This window comes from Falco rusticolus, chromosome W (genome assembly GCF_015220075.1).
Source record: "Falco rusticolus isolate bFalRus1 chromosome W, bFalRus1.pri, whole genome shotgun sequence".
In the NCBI taxonomy this organism is placed as follows: Eukaryota; Metazoa; Chordata; class Aves; order Falconiformes; family Falconidae; genus Falco; species Falco rusticolus.
In genome coordinates, this window is record NC_051209.1 from 4,460,207 (window position 1) to 4,474,433 (window position 14,227).

Consider the following 14,227-nt stretch of genomic DNA (forward strand, 5'->3'; position numbering starts at 1 on the left):
CCCCATCCCTCCCCTCTTCCCAGACTCAAGTTTAGTCCTGACTTCTCTACCTGTGTGTTGTTGTGTTTTCCCCCCCTGACTGAAACAGCACAAAACGATAGGGAACAGAGGTTGTGGTCTGCTTCTCCTGCTCCTTATTCTTCATGCTCTTTTCTTGCTCCACCAGGGGTCCCTCCCGTGAGAGAGAGTCCTTCATAAACTGCTCTAGCGTGGGTTCTTCCCATGGGCTGCAGTTATTCAGGAACAGACTGCCCTACCTAATAGGGTAGAATTAGGACAGGCAGTACCCAAAGAAACCTAGCAAGGTTTGTGTCAAAACTGACATGTACCACTAGCCTTAAAGTGATGTACCACTAGCCGCTGCAGGGTGGATATCTGCTCCACCATTAAACCTCCATGGGCTGCAGGGGGACAGCCTACCTCACCATGGTCTTCACCATGGGCTGCAGGGGAATCTTCTCCAGCAGCTGCAGCACCTCCTCCCCCTCCTTCTTTACTGACCTTGGTGTCTGCAGAGTTATTTCTCTCACAGTTTCCTCACTCTTCTCTCCCAGCTGCTGTTGCACAGCAGTTTGTACCCTTTCTTAAATATGTTGTCGCTGAGATGCTACCGCTGTCACTGATCAGCTCAGTTTTGGCCAGCAGCAGGTCCATCTTGGAGTCAGCTAGAACTGGCTCTCTCTGACATGTAACCCCAATACACACACATAATTCTTACTTAGGAAGACAAACATCATAACTGTGAATGTCCCCACTTCTCTTTCTCCCCCCAGCATTTATTGCTGAGCAGTGTATACACAGCATCAAGACCTTTCTGCTCCTCAGACTGGCCTGCCAGAGCAAGTAGATTGGGGGTGCACAAGAAGTTGGGAGGGGAAACATCTAGGACAGCTGACCCCAACAGACCAAAGGGATATTCCATACCATATGACATTGTGCTCTACAATAAAACTGGGGGCAGGGGTTGGAGGTTGGCAGGGGCTGCCATTGCTCGGGAACAGGCTGGGCATCAGAAGGTTGGTGGTGAGCAATTGTTTTCTTTTGCAGTATTGGTGGACAGCAAGTTGACTGACCATGAGCCAGCAGCATGGCCTTGTGGCCAGGAAGGCCAATTGTATCCTGGGGTGCATTAGGAGTGTGGCCAGCAGGTCAAGGGAGGTTATCCTCCCCCTTTACTCTGCACTGGTGAGGTGGCATCTGGAGTACTGTGTCCAGTTCTGGGCTCCCCACTTCAAGAGAGACAGGGAACTACTGGAGGGGGTCCAGCAGAGGGCTACCAAGATGATGAGGGGACTGGAGCATCTCCCTTATGAGAGAGGTGGGCCTGTTTAGCCTGGGGAAGAGAAAACTGAGAGGGGATCTTATCAATGTCTACAAATATCTTAAGGGTGAATGTCAAGAGGATGGGGCCAGGCTCTTTTCAGCAGTACCCAGCGACAGGACAAAGGGCAACGGGCATAAACTGCAACGCAGAAAGTTCCATCTGAATATGAGGAAAAACTTCTTTTTACCTTGAGGGTGACAGAGCACTGGAACAGGCTGCCCAGAGAGGCTGTGGAGTCTCCTTCTCTGGAGACATTCAAAACCCACCTGGATGCAACTCAATGCAACCTGGTCTAGGTGAACCTGCTTTAGGACTAGATGATCTCCAGAGGTCCCTTCCAACCCTGATCATTCTGTGATTCTGGGATTTGTTGGTCTTGGATTTTATTTTCCACTCTGTTGTTTGGGGGGTGGGGTTTTTTACAATTTTTTTTAAAAAATATTATTATTACACTGTCTTTTCTCAACTCATTAATTTTCTCACTTTAACTATTCCAATTCTCTCCCCCGTCCCACTGGGGGTGGGGGTGAGCAAGTGGCTCTGTGGTGCTTAGGTGACAGCTGGAGTTAAACCACAATGGAGTATCAGAAGAAAGGAAAAAGAAGTCCCAAGATAATGAATGAATGCTAGCATCTATAACTGAATTGTGAAAAACCATTCTAGTGCTGACAAAAGTTTCACTGAGCAAGTCAGTGTTTCCTGTTATAATGAAGCCAAATGATCAAGATAGGAGTCATACAATTAACGAAAACTACTGACCCAAAGAGATCTGACATTTACTAAAATATATGCACCAATTGCTCCTGCTGACTACTCATAGGAATATTCCCCTCTTTTTATGGATAACTGAACCAGGTAATTGTATGCAAAAATCTGGGTCTATTGTTTGTCATCTGTATTGAGATTAGATTGTAAATTTGAAATTGTGTGCTTAGACTTTTTTTTTAAATACCTTTCTTTTCAGCTTTCCACTGTGCTGTATCACAGTGAGTCATGCAATGTCTTTTTTTCATGCTCATGCTAAGACATGCTGCAGCAAGTAAGATGAAGTATGAGAAATACGAGTCAAAACGGTGCCCACCACTTTTTAATTATCAAATTCCTAGCCCAATTTTTGAGCTGTGGAATGAGCTCCTGTGTCAAAGGAACTCAGAGCTGATTAAAACATGGTCCTGGGGTTTAGATGTCTTTTTCAATAATGTCTTTAAAGATCAATTCTCACTTCCCAAGGAGTTTTTAAACAATTTCCCCAAAGCAGGTAGTCACATTTAATGAATAGGGCTAGACAACACTGAAAAAAATGCCAAACAAAATAGGCAAAGTGACCTATATATTGTGGTACATATACTATGGAAACCAGAGATGAATATGAATACAAGTTTTCAGATCCCACTGTCTAAAAGCAGGAAGTTCCCTTATCTCAGTACCTTAGAAACCCTGGAAAATCAAAGGAGGCTACTCGGACCAAGTTTGTACCAGATGCATACTGACCAGTAAACTAGGGGACTAATTTCGAAGAGAAATAATTAATTCACATTTTAAGAACTGCTACTCTGACCATGTTCAGGTTACTTGTCAAACTATTAAGCAGAAAACACCCCCTCCTACATCTTTCCCAATCATATGCGGTAACTATTTCTTTCTTTCTAAAGAGCGCATGCCAAAACCATATTTTATCCAAATTTGCTAAATTATATCTTGGAGTTAGCACCTCATCCTTGTTCATAGTACATTCAGTCCACTAACCTGCTTCTCTACCCTAGTTTTACTGTATCCTTGAGGTCACTTCCTCTTTTAGTCCTGGCCTTCTTTATTCTGTCAGAAAGTTGAATTCCTAACATAATTATTCCAAGAACATTTTAAAAAAATTTTTGCAAATTTTGGCAATTATAATGTTTCTATAAATTTTATTATTTGGCCTCCAAGAAAAATCTATATTTGACAGGGTATATTTGTATAGCAAGCTTTATAATTCACAAATGGAGCATTACATTATCCTCATGAGTTTTGCTGGAAATTATTCTGGGTAACTTCAGATTTTCCAGTGTCAGTTTTAACCTTCATCCTTCAAATCTGTCCTCTTCTGGACAAATCTGTGAGGCTAATGATTAGACCTTGCAAACCCCAGTCTTAATCCTAACCTTAGTGCCACTAACACATTTCTTGGATTCTGACAGACAAGATCTATTGGGTAAAGCTACATTTACAACACTATTACACTCAGATGGCTGTCCTGCTCATTCACAAGATTTTACTGCTCCCACAATAGTGACAATGGAGCAAGAAGCATTTCTGTACTGCAGAAATCCTACTTTACAGCCTGATTTATATAAAATGCCAAAAAAGTGGGCCTATGTTAATAGATTGAGCTAAATGGAAGTGTGGATACATGTCTCATTTTGCCCCTTCAGTTATGAAAGTGATAATCTCAGCAGAGAAGTGGAATAGACAGCTAGGTGCGGTATCATCTTAAACTGCCTCTGTTAAATGAGACAGTCCTTGAACAAAGGATGAGGCTGGGTTTAGATCTGGAATTTAAAAGTAATCTTCATCATAAAAAAATAGCAAATACACTTATTTGATGTCTTCGCTAGATGGAGATATATCAGTCTACTACTCTATGGGCCCACATTCAAAACAGAAAAACATTTGTGTTTACTAATCAGAACTAAAGTTGAGTTCCAAAGGATCAATTGCTTGGGATTAGTGTTATGTCTACATAGGACTAATAGGGTAGAATTAGGACAGGCAGTACCCAAAGAAACCTAGCAAGGTTTGTGTCAAAACTGACATGTCCCACTGAGTAAGTCTGCCTGTCAGACGCGGTGAAAGCTGCGCAGGGTAGGACTAGGCGTCTGCCTGTAAGACATAAGCGAAAGCTATTGCAGGGTTGGACAAAAGTGGAAACAAGAGAACCTATATGCTATAGTGTTCTCTAAGGTAGTGCCTCTAACAAGAAGTTAGAAGGGGTTTTTCTTTTGATACGGAATTGTTTATTGTGTTTGTGTATTGAGAAGAAAATTAAGAAGTGTATAATATTGTGGTTTATGTCTTTGTTTAAAGTAACTGTGGGAAAGTGTGAGTGTGGCTGTAAGGGTGAGACGTGCAATTGAGCACAAAAGCGAGTGTGGAGAGTGGATCCACGGATCAGAGTGACAGAGTTGAATAATCGTGTATTGTACTGTGAGTGATTATACCATGGCATCTAAGTTAACTCGGTTGTTTAAAACTAAAAGCATGGGTAATCTTGCTGTAAATGACAAAATCCCAAAAAATTCTTTATTGGGATGTTTATTGGCACATTGGGGAAATTTACATGATGATCTGCAAAAGAGCAAGATGATTGAGTATTGTAATAATTTGAGTATTGTAATAATTGGTGGCCTTTGTATATGTTGGATGATCAGGAAAAGTGGCCCATGAATGGGACACTGAATTATAACACTATTCTGCAGTTAATGCTGTATTGTAAAAGAGAAGGGAAATGGAATAAAATGCCAAATGTGGATTTGTTCTTTTACTTAAGACAAAGAAAGGATTGGCAGGATGAATGTAAGCTAACTATTAGAGATAATTTGGTAATGGCTATAACTTCTGATAATAAGAAAGTGGAAAAAAAAAATGTTCAACTTGTGAGATTGGGAGTGGATACAGGAGCAACATTTTTTTTATTAAATACCAGTAAAGGAAAAATTAAAAAAAAAAAGGCCATTCCTGCAACCCCTGGATTTGAAATTTGGAAATAAGATAATTACACATGAATTTTTGTATGTACCAGAATGTCCGATACCCTTCTTAGGAAGAGATTTGTTATCCAACTTAAATGCACAAATTGTTTTTGACAAAGGAGAACTTTTCTTGAAAATACCTGAGTCAAAAACGGGAGAAATCCTGATGATACAAGAAAAAGTAAAGAAACAAGAAATTCCACCGGAGGTGGATTTGGCAGTGATCCCTACTGTATGGGAAACAAATATTCCTGGTAAATCGAAACTAGCAGAACCTGTTAAAATAGATTTGAAGGAAGGCGCAGGAACAGTGAGAATTAAACAATATCCAATCAAACCAGAAGTGAGACAGGAATTGAAGAAATTGATAAATTTTTGGAGTATAAAATTTTGGAAGAATGTGAATCTGAGTATAATACTCCTATTTTACCAGTCAGAAAACCATCGGGTGAATATAGACTGGTACAAGACTCGAGAGCAGTAAATCAAATAGTTAAGGGTATTTATCCTGTGGTAGCAAACCCTTATACACTGTTAACAGCGTTAAAGGAGACTTATCAATGGTTTACAGTGCTTGATTTAAAAGATGCTTTCTTTTGTATACCTTTGGAAAAGGAAAGTAGAAAACTGTTTGCTTTTGAATGGGAAAATCCTCAAACCGGGCGAAAGATGCAGCTGACATGGGCTAGATTACCCCAAGGATTTAAAAACTGTCCAACTATTTTTGGAAATCAGTTAGCAAAGGAACTTGAAATCTGGAAACAGGATAAATCAAGACCTGGACATTTACTTTTACAATACGTGGATGACATACTGATTGCTACAGAAGAAAGATTTACTTCTATACAAGTGACTATCAACCTCTTGAATTTCCTGGGACTAAATGGGTACAAGGTGTCCAGGAAGAAAGCCTAAATAGCCTGCCAGACTGTGATATATCTGGGCTTTGAGATTTCAAAAGGACAACGACAATTAGGAAAAGATCGCAAAGAAGTTATTTGTGGTATACCTGAGCCGATAAATATTCATGAACTCAGAGCATTTTTGGGAATGACTGGGTGGTGTCGCCTTTGGATTATGAACTATGGGCTAATAGCTAAACCGCTGTATGAGGCCCAAAAGAACTCTCCCTTTGTATGGGGCCCACAACAACAAAAGGCTTTTGTAGAGTTAAAACGTGCCTTAATGTCTGCACCTGCTTTGGGACTGCCGGATCTAACCAAAGATTTCCAGTTGTTTGTTCATGAAAGACAACACCTTGCACTGGGCGTGTTAACCCAGAGGATAGGAAGCTGGAAACAACCAGTCGGGTATTTCTCTAAACAACTGGACACAGTGAGTAAAGGGTGGCCGAACTGCCTTTGAGCAGTGGCAGCAACAGTGATGCTCATACAAGAAGCTCGGAAGTTAACTTTGGGAAGAACAATAACAGCCTGTGTCCCACACATGGTGATAACTGTTTTAGAACAAAAGGGGGGACATTGGTTGTCTCCCAGCCGAATGATGAAGTACCAGGTAGTACTGACGGAACAAGATGATGTGATTTTAAAGACAACTAACCTGGTAAATCCTGCAGTGTTTTTAAGTTCCATACAGGAGGAAGGACAACTGGAACATGACTGCTTGGCTACCTTCGAGTATGTTTACTCCAGTCGTGAAGACTTGAAGGATGTACCATTGGAGCGATCAGACTGGGAATTGTATACTGATGGAAGCAGCTTTATGGAGCAAGGCGTCTGATACGCCGGATATGCGGTAACAACAGATACTACAGTTATAGAAGCAGGAGCATTGGCGAGTACCACATCAGCCCAGAAAGCGGAACTTACTGCCTTGATTCAAGCCCTAGAATTAAGTAAAGACAAGAAAGTAAATATCTGGACAGATTCAAAATATGCCTTTGGGGTAGTGCATGTCCATGGGGCTTTGTGGAAAGAAAGAAGGCTATTGTCCTCTCAAGGATCAAACGTTAAGCATCAAAAGGAAATTATACAATTACTGCAAGCAGTTCAAAAGCCAGATCAAGTAGCAATCATGCACTGTAAGGCACATCAAATTGGGAATACAAAAATAATAGCTGGAAATAATTTGGCTGATAAAATGGCAAGAAAGGTAGCAAAGAAACAAGCATTACAGATGGCAATAATTCCTTCTAAAACAGTAACCCTTCCCAGGGAAAAACCAAATATTCAGAAGAAGGTGACAAATTGTGCTGCGGGCATTTCGGGCGAGCGGGAGTCAGATTCAAATACTCACAGAGTTCAAGATCTGATCCGTTTATTGTACAAACCAGGTAGACTTTTATAAGGCATTCTATAAGCGTGCAATAATGTGGTTGGCTATTTTACAAGCGTATAATAATATGATTGGTTAACAATTGTTTACTGGGAAGATTTCTGTTTCTGCTTGTTCTGGCACGTAGGCTCCTTTCTGCGGTTTCCCAGCTCCTCTTATCACGTCCCGTTGGCCTTGGTTTTGAGCAAACATCTGCAATTTGCTCCTTTTTCTTCATCCCACTGTACTGGCCGTAACCTCGTCTTATTTCTTCAGTATTTTTCCACTTGCTTCAGAGTTCAGTATAATCATTCAATACAGCAAGAGCCCCAACAAATTGGGTCAGTTATTAAATGCTAAGAAAAACCTAGCTGGGTGGTGGATAACTCCTAATGGACAAGTAGTAATTACACCTCTTTTGATGAGAGAGATAATTTAAACAAGACATCAAGAATGTCATTGGGGGGCAGAAGCCTTAATAACATCTTTACGAAAGCAAGTAATATCAGTTAAGATGTTAGGAATAGTTAAAATGGTAACTGCAAAGTGTGAAGTATGTTTGAAAAATAATCCAATGATTAAGAAAAAGTTTCAAACGGGTAGACTGAAATCTGGTACAGAACCTGGAGATAATTGGCAAGTAGATTTCTCAGAGCTACCCAGACAAAATGGGTACCGGTACATCCTGGTAAGGGTTGATACTTTTACAGGATGGCCAGAAGCCCTTCCCTGTCGCACCACACAAGCAAAAGAAGTAGTGAAGTGGTTATTACAAGAAATAATTCTGAGATTTGGAGTTCCTATTGGAATTTCTTCTGACAGAGGTCCACACTTTGTTGCTGAAGTAGTCCAAAGTGTTAGCAAAGTATTGGGTATTAATTGGGATTTACATGCATCTTGGAGACCACAATCTAGTGGGAAAGTGGAAAGGATGAATCAAACTTTGAAACAACAAATAAGTAAAATTTGTCAAGAAACCAGTCTAAAGTGGCCTCAGGCACTTTCATTGGCATTATTATGAATCAGGGTACAGCCAAAGAGTGGAACCTCAGTCAGTCCTTATGAATTATTATATGGAAAACCATATGAGTCTCCAGAACCAAATCTAAACATACATGTAAAAGGAAAACAAGATGTGTATAACTATTTGCTTTTTCTAAGGAAAACTTTTGCTGCAATTTGGAGTGCAGTACCTTGGAATAGACCTTTATTCCAGGAAAATTCAGTGCATGATTTCCAACCAGGGGACTATGTCTATGTGAAGACCTGGACCTCCGAACCTTTGCAGGAGCACTGGAGAGGACCTTTCCAGATACTGTTAACCTCTTTTACAGCTATCAAGATAGCAGAATCAGATGCTTGGATACATTATACTCGAGTGAAGAAAGCACCTACTCCATGGAAGATTGTCAATCGTGACCCAGAGACTTTAAAATTGACTTTGAAACATGTCTAATTTTTCATATCAGGTTATGATTATTTTTTGGATTTTATTTTGGTCGGTAGTGTTGGTGGGATCATGGGCTGACTTGGTGGACAGGAACAAAAGACAAGTAGAAACAGAACAAGTGATTGAAGTTCCCAAACAAATGGCTGAGGAAAATTTGATGGTAGGATTGACTAAAGAATTTGCCAATTTACAAAATGTCATGCAGATCACTGCTTGTTTGCCAATTCCATGGGCAGTAGGTGAATCTATTCTATGGGGAATTTTAACCATGAATCTGGCCAATCTGGAATATAAAAATGAGACCACCTATTGTGAACAAAGGCCAGTAACTCAATGGTATGAACAAGTAAAGGTTATTAGAAAACAGTGGAAGTCACCAGGTAAAGAAACAGATTGTAAAAAAACTATTGCATCATGATTTTATAACAGGATCCCGACCTAGTGCCATAGTTCGAGTTCTTTTTCCTGGGGGTCTAAATCCCCAGTTAGGATGGTGTTCTTATGATGAATAACTTAAAACCAATGTAAGCAAAAATATCATGGAATGGAAGTGTAACAAAACTGGCCAAGGTATACAATTAGTAGAGCAATGGGACTCTATGGTCCATGGTGATATTTTTTTTCAATTTTAGTCAGTACATGGCCAGAACTCCTTGGTGTTTTACCTGGGATGGAAAAGTTTTTGCAGTGCTACCCTCAGTTAATGATAAAGCAACTTCATTGAGAGAAAAGGAAAATAAAATAGTGCCATGGTGGAAATGTGAAAAAGTGTATGATTGCAGCAATGCAGACTTAATAATTCAAATAATTCTTCCTTTGGCTGCTGCTTGGAAATATGGTTGTTTTTGTCGAGATCTTAAGAATACTTTCAATTTAAACCAGTACTTTTATACTCAGGAAAGGAACTCTGTTTAGTTGTAGAAAATCTACTATTCAAAGTCCAGGACATCTAATTTGGGCATTGAGTGATGGAACCTGGACAACTCATTTACCATTAGATGGTAAGGTGAAACAAATTATTTTAGGCATGCCAACATTGTGTCTAATTTGGAAGAAATCACCATTTAGAGGATCCCTAGAGAATTTAAAATTGAAACGAACAAAGAGATCTGAGACAAATGATGATACTTGGAATGAACCCTCAACAGGAGTGAAAATTGGCTGGGTACTTGAATCACTTTTGAATCCTATAGCATCATATAGAAATAAAGAATGGCTTTATCAGTTAACTGGTCAAGTAAAAAAAAATAACAAATGTCACCAAAAAGAGGTTTAAGGAATTGAACATACAGTTACAGGCGACTTCCAAGATGACTTTACAAAATAGTATGGCATTAGATATGCTCCTACTTAAAGAACATGGGGTATGTGGATATCTCAAGGATAGACTGGACCACAGTTGCATTCACATTCCAAATGTCACTCAAGATGTGGAACATGATCTGGACCTATTAGGTAAAATTGAGAAAAGATACAGAATCAATTCAAGAAGATATGTCAGAAGATTGGCTGGGGAAATTTTTTTTAACAAACTGGGATGGAATTTGAGCTCTTGGATACAATCCATAATCAAAACTTTGTTTCTGTTACTAATTGTCTTTTTGATGATCGTGCTAGTATATGCATGGTTGAAGAAACAGTTTACCAATAGAATTTCAGTCAATTGTATGATTATGAGAGAAGTACCAACTATTTTATCAAGACATGGTCCACCACCAAAATATGTTGAAACAAATGATATATAAATAATGTGAAAGTATTGAAATAATGATTTTCAACACTTTCAAAGGGGTGAAATGTTATAGATTTGCTAATAAGTTAAGATTGATTGACTTTATTTGATTGATTATTTGATTTTATAAAAATTATTTTATAAAATAGAAATATAGAAGGATAAGAAATATATTTTAATGAAACTTATAGTTGCACAGTAAAAGCTGCTATGAGATCTTCTGTACATCCCGTACCAAGGCTAGAAGAATGGGCTAGAACCATTGTTAAAACTTAGGTAATAAATTTAGGGTTTGAAAGGTTTCTTTGTATTTGACCAGTCTTCTGTATGTAGAAGGTGTATTGAAATGTCAGAATATGAGATGAATGGAAACTGGGGAGAGTCGACTGGAACAGCTTGTGGTTACCTGCCAAGAAACCATGAACTTTAGTAAAAGGTAATTCCGGCAGGGGGAGATCGCGACCACCGACTCATATACCACCTACCCAAATCGTACCCCAGACCCATTTCTAGACCTTTCTAAGCTCTACTTATAGCTCTTACTATAGGAGGAGAATATGTTAATGATTTACGGGAAATATCATGGTTATGCATGAATACTTAATGAATATGTATGAATAAGTTCTATATATGGTGTCTAATTTTGAGACTTGGTGTGCGTTGATCATGAGAGGACTCGCTCACGCACCCGGCCGTCAATAAAGAAGTGTCTGCTTATCTACATCACATTGGTGTTGATAAGTTCTTCATTCCGAGATTTCGGTAACATGGGTTGCAATGGCAAAAACAACCACTCTAAAACGATCGCCGTATTTTCCCCCTTTTTCTTTTGCCATTGCAAAATAAGGGCAAAAGGTGAAGTGGCAACATTACAAACCAAAAAAGATAACGTCACCAGCCAGTCTGAATTTTGTGGGACACAACTTCTAGGGCAGCCCACTGTTCTGGTGAACAAGTTCCAGGACTGTTGGCTTCGGTGTCATGTAACCAGGATGGGAACGGTTGCAACGCTCCCATCGCTAAAATCTGATCATTAACCTTCCATAAATCATGTCCCAGCTACGTGCATCATGATTATTAATCAATACTGGACAAGCTAATGAGCTGGTCACTTGCCAATCACCCTCCAAAATGGAATCACGAATAACACCAGACCAGCGCTGTAGAATTGGATCTTTTCTCGAGTTCAGCATCGGTGGGGTAGTTGGGCTAACTGGAGGAATTACAGGTATTGAAGTAGTAGGCAGGTTCATTTTAACTCGCTTTACCAGGTTTCTTAATTTATCTATTTCCTCCTGTAAGGATTTCTCTGTACTGTTATCACAAAGTTTCTCCCCGCCTTCTTCCTCAAATTCGTCAGCTGATGTCTCAGGACGAGGAGGATACTTCATCGCACGGCGCTTTTGCCAGCCCTGACGTGATTGGTGCAGCAGGACTCGCTACCCCGCCCTCCTGAGGAGGCTCAGCAGCCTCTTCGGGTTCGGCTCAGTTACAGCAGGCTCCCGAGGAGTAACTTTCGGATTGTCCGCTGTCATATAAAAGCTCCGGCACTGTTGAACACGCAGGGGCGGACATACCCTTCATAGGAATAGTATGCCCAACTCCGAAAAGTGTAGCCAAGAGAGAAGGCTTAGGTGAATCACCCTTCTGCTCCACCGGCTTTCTACCACATCTCTCCCCAAGGCTTCTATGGCTGCTGCCGCTATTTATATATTATTTTTTTTTTGTGCCCAGCGAACTAAGGACTCCGCTTCTGTCTCTTTAACACCCTCCCCTCTCCCAAGGAGGATGCCAGTTAACAGTTTAATTGCCGCGTCTAATTCCATCGCGGTCTTCTCAGAGCTCTCCTCTTTCACAGAAAGGGTATCAGCGGAGAATCCCCGTCGCGATTTACTCGTCGTGGTCTTCCACAGTGCCCCTCCCCCCTCTCACAGAGAGGAATTTAGCGTAGAGTCCTGCCGCGATTTACTCTACATGGTCTTACCACTGGCGGGGGTGCGATCTGCAGCTCTACACCGAACTCTGGACTCCACTTTTCGCTAGCAGCTGGGGGGATCCGTGGCGGTGGGTGGTCGGGCGAGCGGGGGGAGCCGCGGGGCACTGACGGCATGCTGGTGGGGTGCGGGGAACTGTGCTGGTGTAAGAAGCAATCTGGCTAGCGAAGTACAGTCACTGGGTGTCATGATTTCAGAGTCAAACAAATAATTCAGCAGGTGCTTGGCTGGTTCTGATTGTAAATCATATTGTGTAACAGTTTGTCGTAGGTGCTGCATAAACTTCCAATCAAAAGGTTTCCAACATATCGGGACTTGAACATCACGACTGGCAGTAGGCAGATGGCATTCGTTCAATTGCTGCTGCAAGCGGTTTAGGGTCCGGTCGGAGGGTTTTGTTCGGGGACGGGGGATCGGGGCAGCTGGGGTGTGCTGCGGGCATTTCGGGCGAGCGGGAGTCAGATTCAAATACTCACAGAGTTCAAGATCTGATCCATTTATTGTACAAACCAGGTAAACTTTTATAAGGCATTCTATAAGCGTGCAATAATGTGATTGGCTATTTTACAAGCGTATAATAATATGATTGGTTAACAATTGTTTACCGGGAAGATTTCTGTTTCTGCTTGTTCTGGCACATAGGCTCTTTTCTGCGGTTTCCCAGCTCCTCTTATCACGTCCCGTTGGCCTTGGTTTTGTGCCAACATCTGCAATTTGTTCCTCTTTCTTCATTCCACTGTTCTGGTCGCAACCTCGTCTTATTTCTTCAGTATTTTTCCACTTGCTTCAGAGTTCAGTATAATCATTCAATACAGCAAGAGCCCCAACACCTCCCCCTTTCTTTTTAAATACAGCATTAATACTGCGTTCCACACAGCTCTGAAAACATTGTAAAAGGCAAGGCACTAAAAGTAACAAAAGAATAACAAACAACAATATAGACAGACCTTGTTTCAATAAATCCCTCAATCACCCTCAATTCTTGTTGAGGTAAATAAATTGATACATTTAAACGGTAAATCAACTGTTGCAAAAAATACGTATTTTTAACAAGTGTAGTATTCCACCAGGTACAGTTATCTCCAAGGCCATGATTCGTGTCATTATACTGCCGATCTAACCAACCCCAATATGATTGATTTATAGCCGTATAGTTTACTCCCAAAGGCTCAAAATCAGGCCAGTGTATATAAGGGTAGCCAATTAAGGAAAATAACACAAATGTGCATATCTACATGTGCACACACCTTTTAGTTCAGAACCAATCTGTGATAAAAGGCCTTAGCCTTATGGCATCATTGAATCTTAACGAGTACAGTAATTAAAAATGCAGTCTTAATGTAAGTGCTTCACTCTGCCAGACATAGAAACACTGTTGCACTCCAGTTGTGATATCCCTTTTCCCAAGTTGTCACATGCACATCTCGCTCAAGCAACATTATTGTTAAAGTTTCTCTCTGCTACATAAAAGCATGTTGCACTTGTAGATATAAAAGACAGCACCCTTACTTAGATTATTACCTTATTACCTCATAACTCTTAGTATACCTTGTATCTCTGATTTCATCACTTCAAAAATTCACCAGAAGCAGATAAAACCACAGCATCAGACTAAACTACACCTTAACTGCTGATTCAAATAAAGGCATTCTCTTCAGATATGCCTAATGCTTACAAATAATTTTGGCTGGTTTTGATCAAGAAACTATTATTACAATAACGATC